This window comes from Vicia villosa, unplaced genomic scaffold (assembly GCF_029867415.1).
Source record: "Vicia villosa cultivar HV-30 ecotype Madison, WI unplaced genomic scaffold, Vvil1.0 ctg.000010F_1_1, whole genome shotgun sequence".
Classification (NCBI taxonomy): Eukaryota; Viridiplantae; Streptophyta; class Magnoliopsida; order Fabales; family Fabaceae; genus Vicia; species Vicia villosa.
The window spans coordinates 1,685,474-1,698,689 of record NW_026704940.1 but is presented as its reverse complement, the minus strand read 5'-3'; the positions used below and the strand labels follow the sequence as shown (position 1 = coordinate 1,698,689).

The 13,216-nt window shown below is 33.8% G+C and overlaps 1 pseudogene; it reads right to left on the bottom strand.

Moving 5' to 3' along the window:
- The window catches only part of LOC131621651 (uncharacterized), a 34,142-nt pseudogene extending 22,108 nt beyond the window's left edge, over positions 1 to 12,034 (bottom strand).
- Between the last annotated feature and the right edge of the window lie 1,182 nt (positions 12,035 to 13,216).

Here is a 13,216-nt window from a genome sequence, read left to right as displayed (position 1 = left end):
CTCTCTATAGAGATAAGCTATGTCTATCTACTGTATAAAAGATTTGACTTTGGCTGGCTTGTATGAGGCCCAAGCTTGAGGCTTTTTGATTGATTAATTAATATATTGACTCTGGGAGATGACTCCACTGGGGATTAATTACAGGGTATTTTTGTGTTCTGTACAAAGCCCAGAATTGAGGCTGACTCTATTTGGAGAGTGTTTATTTGATGAATTTTTATTTGGTGTTCTGTACAAAGCCCAGAATTGAGGCTGACTCTACTTAGGGAGACTATATTTGTGTGCCTTGTACAAAGCCCAAGGTTGTGGCTGACTCTAGCTAGGGAAAACATTATTTTCTGCCTTGTACAAAGCCCAAGGTTGTGGCAGACTCTTTTAAACGAATGGAGTATGGATGACTCTATGGGAAAAGATCCTAGATGTTAGGAATCTTTGACACATGAAAGTATGGTTTAAACTGTCTTTGTACAAAGCCCAAGGTTGTGGCTACTGAATGATGAAGAACTCACCGGGGGAGACTCTATTATCTGCCTTGTACAATGCCCAAGGTTGAGGCTGACTCTTGACATGGGAGTTTTATTGTTTGGTGCCTTGTATGAAGCCCAAGGTTGAGGCTAACTGTTTTTGTTGGTTTTGGCTCTATTGAGGAGATTTTATTTATTAAAAGACTGTTTTTTGATGGAAGCTAACCCTTTCCAGGGGTTTTGACTCAGGTGGTGAATTTGTCTGTTAAAAGACTGACTTTATCATGTTTTTGGAGGCTGACCCTTTCCAGGGGTTTTGACTCTTTTGGGGAAATTATCTCCTAAGAGAATGAATTAATTGGTTTTTTTTGACATTTTTTATTAATTGACTCTGGAGGCTAACCCTTTCCAGGGGTTTTTGACTGAAATGATAGATTGATTTTAATTGACTTTGGAGGCTAACCCTTTCCAGGGGTTTTTGGTTGAAATGATAGATTGATTTTAATTGACTTTGGAGGCTAACCCTTTCCAGGGGTTTTTGTTAAAATGATGGCAGAAAGATTATCTAGTGGAGACTTCTTGTTTAAAGCCCAAGGTGAAGGCTGACACATGCTGAGGATGATCAAACATGGATCCTAGACTCTGCTAAGGAAAATTGATGAAGATAAGGGTGACAGAGACTGTCCATGTCTCTCATTCCAAAAGGTGTACTCAATATGAAATTGACACAAACTTAGCTTGTTTAAAGTCTGGTTTAAATTGGAAGAAACTCACCAGGGTAGGCTAAAAGGTGACTAAAGACCTGTTCCTATGTTTATAAGAAACCTGATGGGTCCTTGTATACAAGCTCAAGAGGAAGCGGGAAATGCTTTTAGGAAGCCTGTGGGTCCTTGTACAAAGCCCAAGAGGAGGCTAATCGAGGGTCCTTGTTATAGCACAAGAGAAAGCTATGTAGTTTTGAACTTATTTTGGCTCTAAGCAAATGGGTAAGAGGTCTCACCGGGAATAATTCCTCTTTGGGTGGATGTGTCCTATTTTTTTGGATTCTAAGGTTTTTGCCAAGATGTTTCACCGGGAATAATTCATCTTGGGGGTTTGAACTACAGATCTCTAATTAGGAAAGAGCCTTCACTGGGAAGACATTCTCAATCCTAGGCCATATTCCTATAATATATATATATAGTTTAACTGTCCTAGGGTTTATACTCAAACGTAGTTCTGAACTAATATATATGCACAGTTTATATTTGATAGTAATTTAAATAAAGACTGTAAATTGAAAGCTTGTAAAGCCTAACCTGGATGGAGTGGAGGCCTTTGAAGAAGTATATACAGAGCCTCAACAGTAATTGGTGGATAACAGTTGAATATATATATGATAAACAGTTAAGGGTTTTTGAAAACAGAAGAAGTGAAGATGGACAAAGGTCACATAGGTATCTGAAGAGTTTCACCGGGAATAATGCCCTTCAAATACCAGAAGAATGTTTTGAAAACAAAAAGAAGATTTTGAAAATACAGTTTTGAAAACAAACTATGAAAAGAAAAAGGTGTTGGGACTTACACTCTATTAGAGGCCCAGTACTTTACAGTACTGGTTACAAAAGCAGTTTTGAAAATGATTTGAAATGATATAAGGTTTTGTTGTTTGAAAACCTTAATCATTTGATTTAAACGGAGATTGAAAACAGTTTTGAAAATTGACAAAAAGTCAACTTAATTAAGGTAAAGAATAAAGATCTATGCCTAATTAAGACCTAAACAATTAGGGTTTTATCATAAACTTATTTTTAAAATAATTAGGTTAAAACAAAATGAATATATATATTTAAAGTTTTTAAGAAAACACTTTAAAACATACTATGTTAAACCTAATTAAAATACATGAAATAAATAATATTTTTATGATTTTTTTGATTATTCACAAAATAGGTATATTAAATAAAAAGTGTGTGAAAAATGAAGTGAAAATGATTTAATTTGATAGGTTAAATAATCATGTGAAGTTGTGAAGAGAATAGGTGTGAAAAGTGATAAAAAATTTAGAAATGTCTCCACCAAGGCTTGAACTCACGCCCTTTAGGTCACACACCCAAAACCACACCACTGAGCCAACGCGCGCATGGTGATAGCAACTCTCACTCATTTGGTTATGTTTCAAAACAAGTGATAAATCATTGAAAAATAAAAGAATCAAAAAGTCTGGGGCGAGGGGGATTCGAACCCCAGACTTTGGGCATGAGGAGACTAAGAGCGCATGTGTGGCCACTGGGGCAAGTTATTCATTCGTTTATGAAACGCATATCATTAAATATAAAATAAACTCTGTTCAGAGACTTAAAAAATGGCGCCACCCTCCATCTTCGTCTTCAACCTCAAGCTCCAACATTTTTGAAATTATGATTCTCTCAAATCTCAACCAATGGTCCAGGTGTAAACATGAAACTTGCTCTAAATTCACTCACGATTCTAAATATGTAACTAATATATATTTATATTAACTACATCTAACTAATTTACCAGAAATCGTGAAGAACCCTAAAATTTAAAAATCAAATTAAATGACTATACTGAAAGATAAATGAATGATGATAGAGGGTTTTCAATCCTCTGATGATGCTGAACAAGATAGAATCGAGCTATTTCTTAAAGAATGCTTAAATTAAAGAGGTGGAGTTCAGAAACTTACCTCTGAAAATTGGAGGTCGTGAGGATGATAGAGAGCAACTGGGCTTGTATGAATGATCCCAAAAGCTTCCTTGTGACTCAGTGATGCTAACTGAATGCTTGTTGTAACCTCAATCCTCCTGAATTGTTCTATGGACCTCCCTCGATTTGAGCTTCAAGTGAACATGGAGAGTGATGATTCTTGAGTTACAGATGAGCTGCAGCCATCTGAACAGCTTCACTACCTCCTATGGAACGTGCCTGGATGCTTGGCTTGATTGGAAACCTTCTGAATTGCACTATGGACCTCCAACTGCAACTGCTCCAAAGTGAGAGCAACAATGGTGTTCCTCCACTTACAGAAGTGATCCAGGTGCTTGGATCACCTCAAATGACCTCCCTTGAGATGTTAGAATGCTTACTTTCCAAAGATAAGCTCTGGTTTGAAGAAAACGATTCTTCTTGCCAAAGAACTTTGAAAAACAATAAGCATGAGAAGAGAAAGAGAAAGCAAGGAATATGGTTGCTTTGGTGTGTTTTTCTACTGAAGTATGCCCTCCTATTTATAGGCAAATGAATGCAGATCAATTGGCTGTGGTGAGTTTGCTTAATGAAAGAAATTTGGTTTCTTAAGCATGAAGGAAGTTTGCAAATATCTCTTATGCAATGATGAGAATTTTGATTCCATTTGATCAATCCCCTAGCCCTCGATTTTGCTTGATCTTAGGGGACAATTCTGAGACAGAAATGAGCTCTATTTGGTTGGTGAGAAGATTCCTTGGGTGATTCATCAATTTGCCATAAATTCCTAAATGTAATCATTACATAATCACATGTTCTTGTTTTTAGAATCTTCTTCAATTATCATGGCATGGTGAAAATGAATGCATGGCATGTTTTCAGATGTGTTATGGGTCGTGTAGCATCCATATTTGAGGTCATGTGCACAAAATTTCAAAGTTCCAAAATGATGCATGACCTATAATTTCACTTCATGAGGCCAACTTTGAACAAGCATAACTCTTAGCTCAAAATGAATTTGGAGAAGGTTGAAAACAATTTGGAAATCCCTAAACATCTACTTCAAATCATTAGTTTGGAGTTTCTTCAAAATCCTTTGGCAAATTTGTGAAAAATGAGGCCAAAGTTGGAAGAAAACTAGGTTAAAACACTTAGAAAAATTTCTAAGTGTTTATGACCTAAAACTCCAAAATTTCCAAAACTCTTAAATGATTGATCTTTTGAAAAAAGTTCCTTTGTAAGATGTTGTTTTATTTTGCAAGATCTACAACTTTCATGTTGGAAGTTTTTTGAGTTGTGTAGGTGAAATTTTGAGTTCTCACCATGCCTCAAAAAACCCTAATTCCCGACTTTTCGCTCCTTGATGAATTTCTTTGAATTTCTTTGGTCAAATGACTTTAATATCCATATATTGATGATATTGATCCTTGAAAGCCATGGTTTGACCAAAAATCTCAAAAGTCAATGGTGATCCCATACAGTTGACTTTTTCCAGATATGGTGAGATTTTGGACTTTTGTGTAGAATCAAGATCTTTTCCTCAGATGAATGATGTAAATGGATTATATTGAGGTAGTAGAGACTCTTGAATCATGTCTTGAGTTTTGGATCCATGCCCTGATTAAAAAGTCAACTATCTTGGGGAATTAGGTCAAAAACCCTATTTGTCGACCAGAGGACAATGATGACTGTAGACTTTGAATTGAGGTGTAATGTCCAGTGGATCTTGTCATATGAGTTATTTGAAGATGATTGATGTCTTTGAATGGTCCCCTAGGGCTTTTTAGGGTTTCCCAAAGGTGATCCCTGAGTTTAGTCCTTGATAGGCTCAAAAAAAACCCTAGTCTGGTGACCTGAGTAACTCTGTACTTAGATGACTGGGTGTCTAATCAATCATAGGTGAAATAATGAAGCTCTTAAGTCTTAGAGACTAATCCTTCTATTGATTGATCCTTTGCCTGAGATTTCTGGTCTTTGAACACCCTTGGTTGAATGTCAGACTGCTCTGGGTACTTACTTTGACTTGATGAAAATCCTGAAGATATGTCATCTCAGGGGGGGTCAAAAATTAGGGTATGACAGGTTCCCTAAAAGAAATACGAGTCTAACGTGTAGATTTGCACCATAGCACTTGTCTCCTGAGAAGTACTTCTCGAGTAGTTTATTGATACAGTCGGGCATAATTCAGATTCACTTGCATGGTGACTGGTTAAAAAAAAAGAGATATAAAGTTGGCACCAAATGATGAAAAGGCGGTAAAAGGCAATCGGCTCGCTAAGTTGGGTAACCCTCACCCGGTTATTCAGCCCAAAGGAGATTGATCCCCAAACGTCGTCCAAAAGGACAATATATAACTGCAAAGTTTGAAAATTTCATCGGTAATAAAAAGTAGCCAATGCTGCTAATTTGGTGCCACAAAAAGAAAATAAGAAGCCTTGATTCGTCTCATGCAAGTGATGAGTATTATAAGAGATGCAGTGCCTTAATATGATTGTCCGAATGAAAGAGGAGAAAAATCGGAAAGAGACTTAAGTGCAAAGCATAGTTGGAGAGGTATCCGAAACGGGAGCTTGAGGTTTAATGTGGTAACAAAACTCGTCGCGTCATGTGAATGCCGAACCAACTGTTTCTTGATCAATACAGACAGATATCTCACGTATGAACACCGTGTGCTTTGAGGGTCATTAACTTTTGTAATTGTCGCTTGAGGTCAAGCAACGGTTTAAGTTTGGGGGAGTTTGATCAATGGTTTTCACACATATATTTACCATTGTTTTTAAGTATTTTTAAGTTATGTTATTTAGTGTTTTATTTCATTATTCGTCATTTTATGCTTTGGTTGTATGTTTTAATATTTTCAGGCTCATATGAATAAATCGGGAAATAAGGAAGAAAAGTGGAGTTCTGAAGGCTGCACGGCCCGTGCAGACCTGCACGGCCCGTGCAGAATCAAATGTCATCTCCCATACAAAAACCAGAGAGTTTGCACGGGCGCCCGTGCAGCTTGGCACGACCCGTGCAAGAAGGTCTGAAGCTTGAATATTTTATTGGCAAAGTCTGGGAGTTGCACGGGCTGTGCAGACCTGCACGACCCGTGCAGGTTGCGCGGACAGAATTTCTATTTTTTGGAATTTTCAAGTACACTTATCTGGAAGGGCATTTTTGGCATTTGACTTAGCTGTAATTGACCTAGACTATTTAAGTTAATTTCTAAAAACACCAGAGGGGACTTGACTTTTGGATCATACGATAGAAAATCACAGAAGAGAGAAGATAGCTTCATCAAGGGTTTCGGAGACGGGGAGATTCAACGGTGGACACCATTGAAGATCAAAGTTCCCAATTATCTTTGTAATGTCTAAATTCTTTACTTTGTCTTTCTTGAATATTATGAGAGGCTAAACCCCCCAATGCTAGGGGGTGGTCCTGATTTGGTTTTGTAATAACGATGAATTTGTGATTTCGTCAATACATTGGTTTATGATTTTCAGTTAAATTATGCAATGTTCTTCTTGTTTTCTTTATCGGTCAAATAAGGATTAATCTATGGCTAACAAATACAGGACTGTAGTTGTTAGGGTTTGTGTATAATTTGATTATAGTAGATATCACCTAGGACTAGGGATACCCTATAATTACCACATAATCTTGATTATATAAAGGCTTGGTTTCAATTTAGGTTCCTAAGGACTTAGGATTTAGGTTGGAAGACCAAAGGTTTCCTCACTAAGGACTTAGGAGGAAACACCCTAAAGATGTGGTAACTGAATGTTATGAACTTGTTGAAGAGATCTTAATTCTGAAAGTGTTACATGCTAAATCAACCACTCACCCTAGCATCTCATATATTTGATAACAAAACTCAATTTATTTTTTCTCATTTATTTTTCTTTGCAAGGATTAAATTCCCCAAAACCAAAACATTAGTTTTTGTTCAATTGAATTATATTTTACGAATCTGTATTTCCTACGCAGTCCTTGAGATCGACATTCGGGGAATTTTCCCTATTATTACTACAGAGGCAAAAATAGTACACTTGCTATTTTTCCGATCAGGAACCAAAATGGCTTTAGAGCTTGGTATGCAAAGTTTAATTATTGAATGTGATTCCAGCAAGGCCATTGAGTGTGTCCAAAAGGGCATGAATGGCAGCATGGGTGGAGATAGTTTGATAGCTAACATTAGCAATATGTTGCAGCTTTTTCATAAAGTGGAGATTCGACATATTTATCGTGAGGCTAATTCTTGTGCGAATCTTCTTGCGCAAGAGGGGAAGAAGTTGCGAGAAGAGAGTATTTTTTATAGTGATGCTCCTCCATGGTTGTTACATCTCATGGATGAAGATATCAATGGTGATTCTAGAAATAGGATTGTCCCTGTGTAGTTTTCTTGTTTGCTGGGCTTAGGCCCTCCCTTGTACCAAAAAAAAAAAAAACATAAAATGTAATTATAACAAAATCACAACAATAAGTATTCTTTATTGACATTTGTTCCAAATAATCTCGAAGGAAAATTGTAACATATCTATGTCTATCTGGAAAGATAATATGACTGTAAATGGATCAATATTTTTCATATAAAACTCAGTTTCTTATTGCAACATTTCTTCAGTTTCTTTCACATTTAGAGAAAGAATATTCTATTCGTTGTCTCTTTCTTCTTAACTAAAGATCCATAACACAAAAAAAAAAAAAAAGTAAAAAAGGTAAATAAATATGAAATCCTAACAAAACAATATAAAGATTTGTTACTCATTTGTCACTTCTTGTCCAATACAGTAAACAAAAAGTAGTTGAAATCCTTTGTTTTTGACTTGGACGAGTCTAAAATTGAAGTTTGGCAGATCTCTAAAAAATAAATTTGTTTAAAGTCGAAAATTTCAATTTGAAATGCAGTTAATTTGTAGTCCAGTAACCAAAATCAACACTGAAAACTACTCATTTGAGTGCATTCAAGTACAGACCTTTTTATCTAAAGTACAAAAATCTTAGCATGAAAAGAAAAAACACATTTTAGTGGATTTAAGAAAAAAATTTGTTTCAAGTACAAAAACCTTGCCCAAAAACAGTGTGAGCATGTATTTCACACCCAAAATCTTACTCAAAAATAGAGTGAACTTGTATTCGATATCCAAAACTTTACACAAAGATAGTGTGAACATTTATTTGGAAAAATCAAATAGATTGTTGGGAAACAATCATGTAAAACAGTATAAAACAAAATGAACTTGCCTTGACAAGAATTGAACTGTGTTGAAGAGAAAAAAATGAAACATTGATAGAGGAAAATAGAAAAGCAGAGTGAAAAACATATCAAATTAGAGGAAAATAATGAAGTATTAAAGCATAGAGTAAAAAAATAAACAAATCCTACTTTGAAACATACTTGATGATGAAGTAATTTGTCTACCACCACCATGCCTAACAGGTACGCCCTCCTTTTCCCGACGCGTCATAGGCAATAGACTGAACCACCGCGCGTACTCAAAATCTGCCGGAAACAATCTCACTGCTGCAAAAAATGGATTTACGTTTTTAAAGAGGTTTCTTCCTTCATATCCTTCAACCAAAATCCAGAAAGTTCGCTCCTAACCCTAACCAACCTTCCATATTCATTCTCGATTCAAAAGGAAAGAGGAAGAGAAAGATGATTTTGAAAGTGAGAGAAGAGGGAATTGAAAAGTGAGACTGAGATGTGAGAAGTGAGAGAAAAGAGAAAAAATTAAATTGGATGTGATGTGATCTGATATTAGAAAAAGAGAAAAGAGGAAAAGAAATTGCAATTGAACCATGTGATATCATCAATTGAACAAAATCTAATAAGTAAAGGTATAATACAATAAACATGTAATTGGAGTTAAACAATATGACATCATTAGTTAGAAAAAGTAATTTTTGAACCAAAATTACACTCATTTGAGTGAAGTAGCCGATTTAAAGGGAAAAGAGAGTTTTTTATAACATTTAATTTTCTTATATTATAAATAACATAACACTACAAAACTATGAGCGTGAAATTATTCATTAACTTGATTTTAAGATGCTCATGAATAGGGCTGACAATGAAACAAATAAACTCAAAAATAGTTCGGAATTTGGTTCAACAATTAAATTGTTGAACTAGGTTCATGAACAAAATTATCTAAATATGAACTAAAAATTAAGTTCGTTAACTAAATGAGCTGAACTTGAATTATATATACATAGTTCGACTCGTTAGATTCATGAGTCAATTTGATCATATATTTATATTATTTGTAAAAGTACGTTTAAAGATATGCTCCAAATCTTAGTCCTATATTTTTTAATCTAATAATTTTAATTGATAATTTATATTCTCAAGTGAGTAAAATAATTTTAAAAATAATTATACAAATAAAATCAACGTGTATAAATTTCAAATTTATAACTTTTATTTTATTATTATATTTTTTATTTATAAAAAATATAAATTTAAAATATAAAATATATAAAAAGAATAGACATTAAAAAATGACTTTTAAGTCCGTGAAGCAAACAAGTTGAACTTAACAAGATGAATCTATCGAGTTCAACCGAGTTGTTCGTTAACTTCTAGCGAATCTAGTTTTAGCTGGAAAAAATTTGTGACAAACTCAAACCGATATATGAACTGAACCAATTCTTAATGAGTCGAGTCGAGCTGAGACGACTCGACTCGACTCATTTGCAGCCCTAGCCATGAATAACATTTTGTTCAAACCAATAACAAGTATCGAAGCCTATATAGAAATTGTTAAAAGAATTGAAAGTAATTTGCTTAAATAAAGTTGCACTCCACAATAGATGACTGAAAGTAATTTGCTTAAGTAAAGTTGCATTCCTAAATAGATTACTAGCTAACACAATATTCTCTTCTTTGTCTTGAGATCTAATCATTCGTATGGTAATATTGCCGTATCTCCGTTTTTAATCTGAAAATTGAATAACAGTCGTAATATTAAAATTCCATCAGCCATATAAAACAAGTTGAAATAAGATGTTATATAGTACCATGTTTTACAAAAGTCAAACCACTAACTTTAAGTGTATAAACGCATAAAATAGACTCGTTTGATGCTGTTCTTGAAAAGGTTGAAATTAATTGTGGAAATTCTATAATACACATATAGCATATTAAGCTATCTAAATGTGATTCTATCTGCCAAATCATCTAGTTATTTTCTAATAGTAACAAAAATAAATTTCAAACACAATGTAAACTTTAAAAAAGGAAATTAAAACTTCATGTTCAACTCAAGTTTAATTTCATAAGATTGATTTAGAAAATAGTATTCCTAAAAATAGTAAATTATAACATATTAAAAAATGACCAATCAAAAACAAAAGGAATGAATAACTCACTGTTAGAGAAAGTTTTTGAAGATGCTGAAAAGCCATTGCAATATCTAAAATCCAAAAGTAGTCCATATTAGGATTATACGCTCCAGCAATTAATAATTCCAATTGTCGAAGATTTTGAGATTGAACCAAATCCTTCATTAACTTGGATATCTGTTTACAGTAGTAACATTTAAAGGCTATTATTGACAAACACATAAACAAGTAGAATGTATGAGTTTTGAGTGACTCACCTGTAAAAGGCTCATATGCATAGGGAAATTCTCAACCTGTGAAAGACTAGTATGCATAGCGGAATTCTCAGGATGATGTATACTTGCAATTGTAGCATAGTTATATACATTTATCTTGTTAAAACCTGCATCCCAAAAAATCTTCAATAACTTTGGAGCCTCAACAGAAATTATGCTCCTCATCTGCTTGTAACCTCTATATTCAAAGGATGAGAGATTCAAAGCATGAATATCCATCTTACAAGAACGGCCATTCGTATGGTAACAACAAATTAAACCCAAATGACGCAACTTTGCACTGATGATTTTCAAATCACACGTGAACCGACACTTGTTAAGGGTGACATGTTCCAGTTGGAGACATTTAGAAAATAAATGAGTTATGAGATCACCTTCACGGAGTTCATCCAACACAATAGTTTTGACATTTTTCAGCATAGAAAACTCAACAACATTTGAAATTTTAGCGCATCCGTAGGTAAAATTGGATAACATAGGAGAGTTAATGGTCAATTTATGCAATGGACAAGAAAAAAAACCAATAGAATATTCAATGGATAAGAGATTTGATGCAATGATATCAATATTCCTCGGGTGCGTATCGATAAACCCACAATTCATGTTCAAATGAAGCAATGTTGTACTAGTTATTTTTAAGTCAGATAGGAACAAACATTCATTAAGAGTGAAGTTCTCAAGATGGATGCAGTTAAAACACAGATGCCAAAGCATATTCTGCTCCACAGGAACTAGATGCAACACAAGAGTTGTTAAATTCTTCAATCCAGAAAAGTCCATAGTTGGTGTTATACGGCAGTTCTGTAGGTGTAGATATGTGAGAGAATTAGGGCCAAACATGAAAGGAAATAAAAAATTGTATTGCCATATTTTAAAATCAGTTTCATTCGCAAAGAGGAGCTCAATACGATTAGCACCCTTAACAAGTCCTTTGTGAATCAATCTATCAATGGCATAAGTATGATCGACACCTAATGGAAAATTTACTCGGATTGAACTGATCTTGTCACCGGGATATTTTTGCATGAAATAATCCATTCGTGTGGCAAATTGAGATTGAAGTTGTTGAAAGAGTGGAAGGGTTATTGGAAACTCTGGAACTGTATTATAATCAAACATGTTAAGGAGATCAAATTTGAGGTCCTTCCTTGACCCCCATTCGTGATACCAATGTTTGGACAAAGCACTAGTTTTCACCAAATTCTTCAAACTTAACTTGGAAAAGATATGTGATATAACACAATCTGGCAACTCTGTTGACTCATTCTTCATTGTTGCTGCAATGCAAACAATAATGTACAAACTTTAGAATTTGAATTAACAGCGTAAGCAATCAAAGGAAGCTATATGTGATATTTTATTAATTTCAGAAGCATGCAGTAATGATTATTGTAAAATTTCATATCCGAATTAGAAGCGACAAAAGAAAATTGAGTTACAGGAATGAACACCTACCTTCGTGAGTATAGAAAATAGAGTACCTACCTGAATGACAAATTCTGGAAGCTTTGTTTTCTATATGGAAAACGTAGACAAGTAGTAGGATTTCTACCTCTCTAGAATTAGGGTTTATTTCTTTCACTTTAAATTTGTATTATTTGCCCATTTTTTAATCAACTTTATATTTTAAATCTTCAAAAATCGCTATAATTTAAGACACCTTTAAACTATACATATTTGTTTAATCAAATTATTTTGTGATATCATCTGTTTTTAAGTTGATTTTATAGATATTTTAATAAACATTGATTTGAAATAGTTTATTGGATATATATATATATATATATATATATATATATATATATATATATATATATATATATATATATATATATATATATATATATATATATATATATATATATATATATATAATTTTTTTTTTTTAATTTGTTTTTTTTTTAACAAAAACCAACTATCCATTAATGGATAAGCTTCTCATACCTACCGGAATGTTCATTCCACTTTATAAATTTTATAGATGCTCCCACACCATCATGAAAAGTCCATTACACATCTATTTTTACTATTTCTAAGTCCAAATTGAAAAGGCACTTTTATTATGTAAAAATGTAATTCGAAGAAGCATCTTCGTATGTGTAAAAAGCGCGTCTGAATATGCATTTCCGTAAATAATATTTTTCAAAGTATGTGGGTGGTTCGAAGATGCATCCTTGGATGCTATTGGTTCATAGTCCGCGCCAGATATTTTCCTCTTCCTCCTTGTTTATTTTCTAAAAAGTTCCCAAAAAAATTCATCTGAGCTCTACAACGATTTTTCCTCTGCACCCATTCAATCAAGCTTACATCTTTTGAGCTCTTTCCAGCATCTCATACCATATAATATGCTCATCCTCATCAATCAATTTCTTTTGTAAGTATTTCAAATTTTCCTTTTTCTAATGTTTTTTAGTTAGTTTTTTAGGATGCATTAGTTATTTTAGGAACATTAGG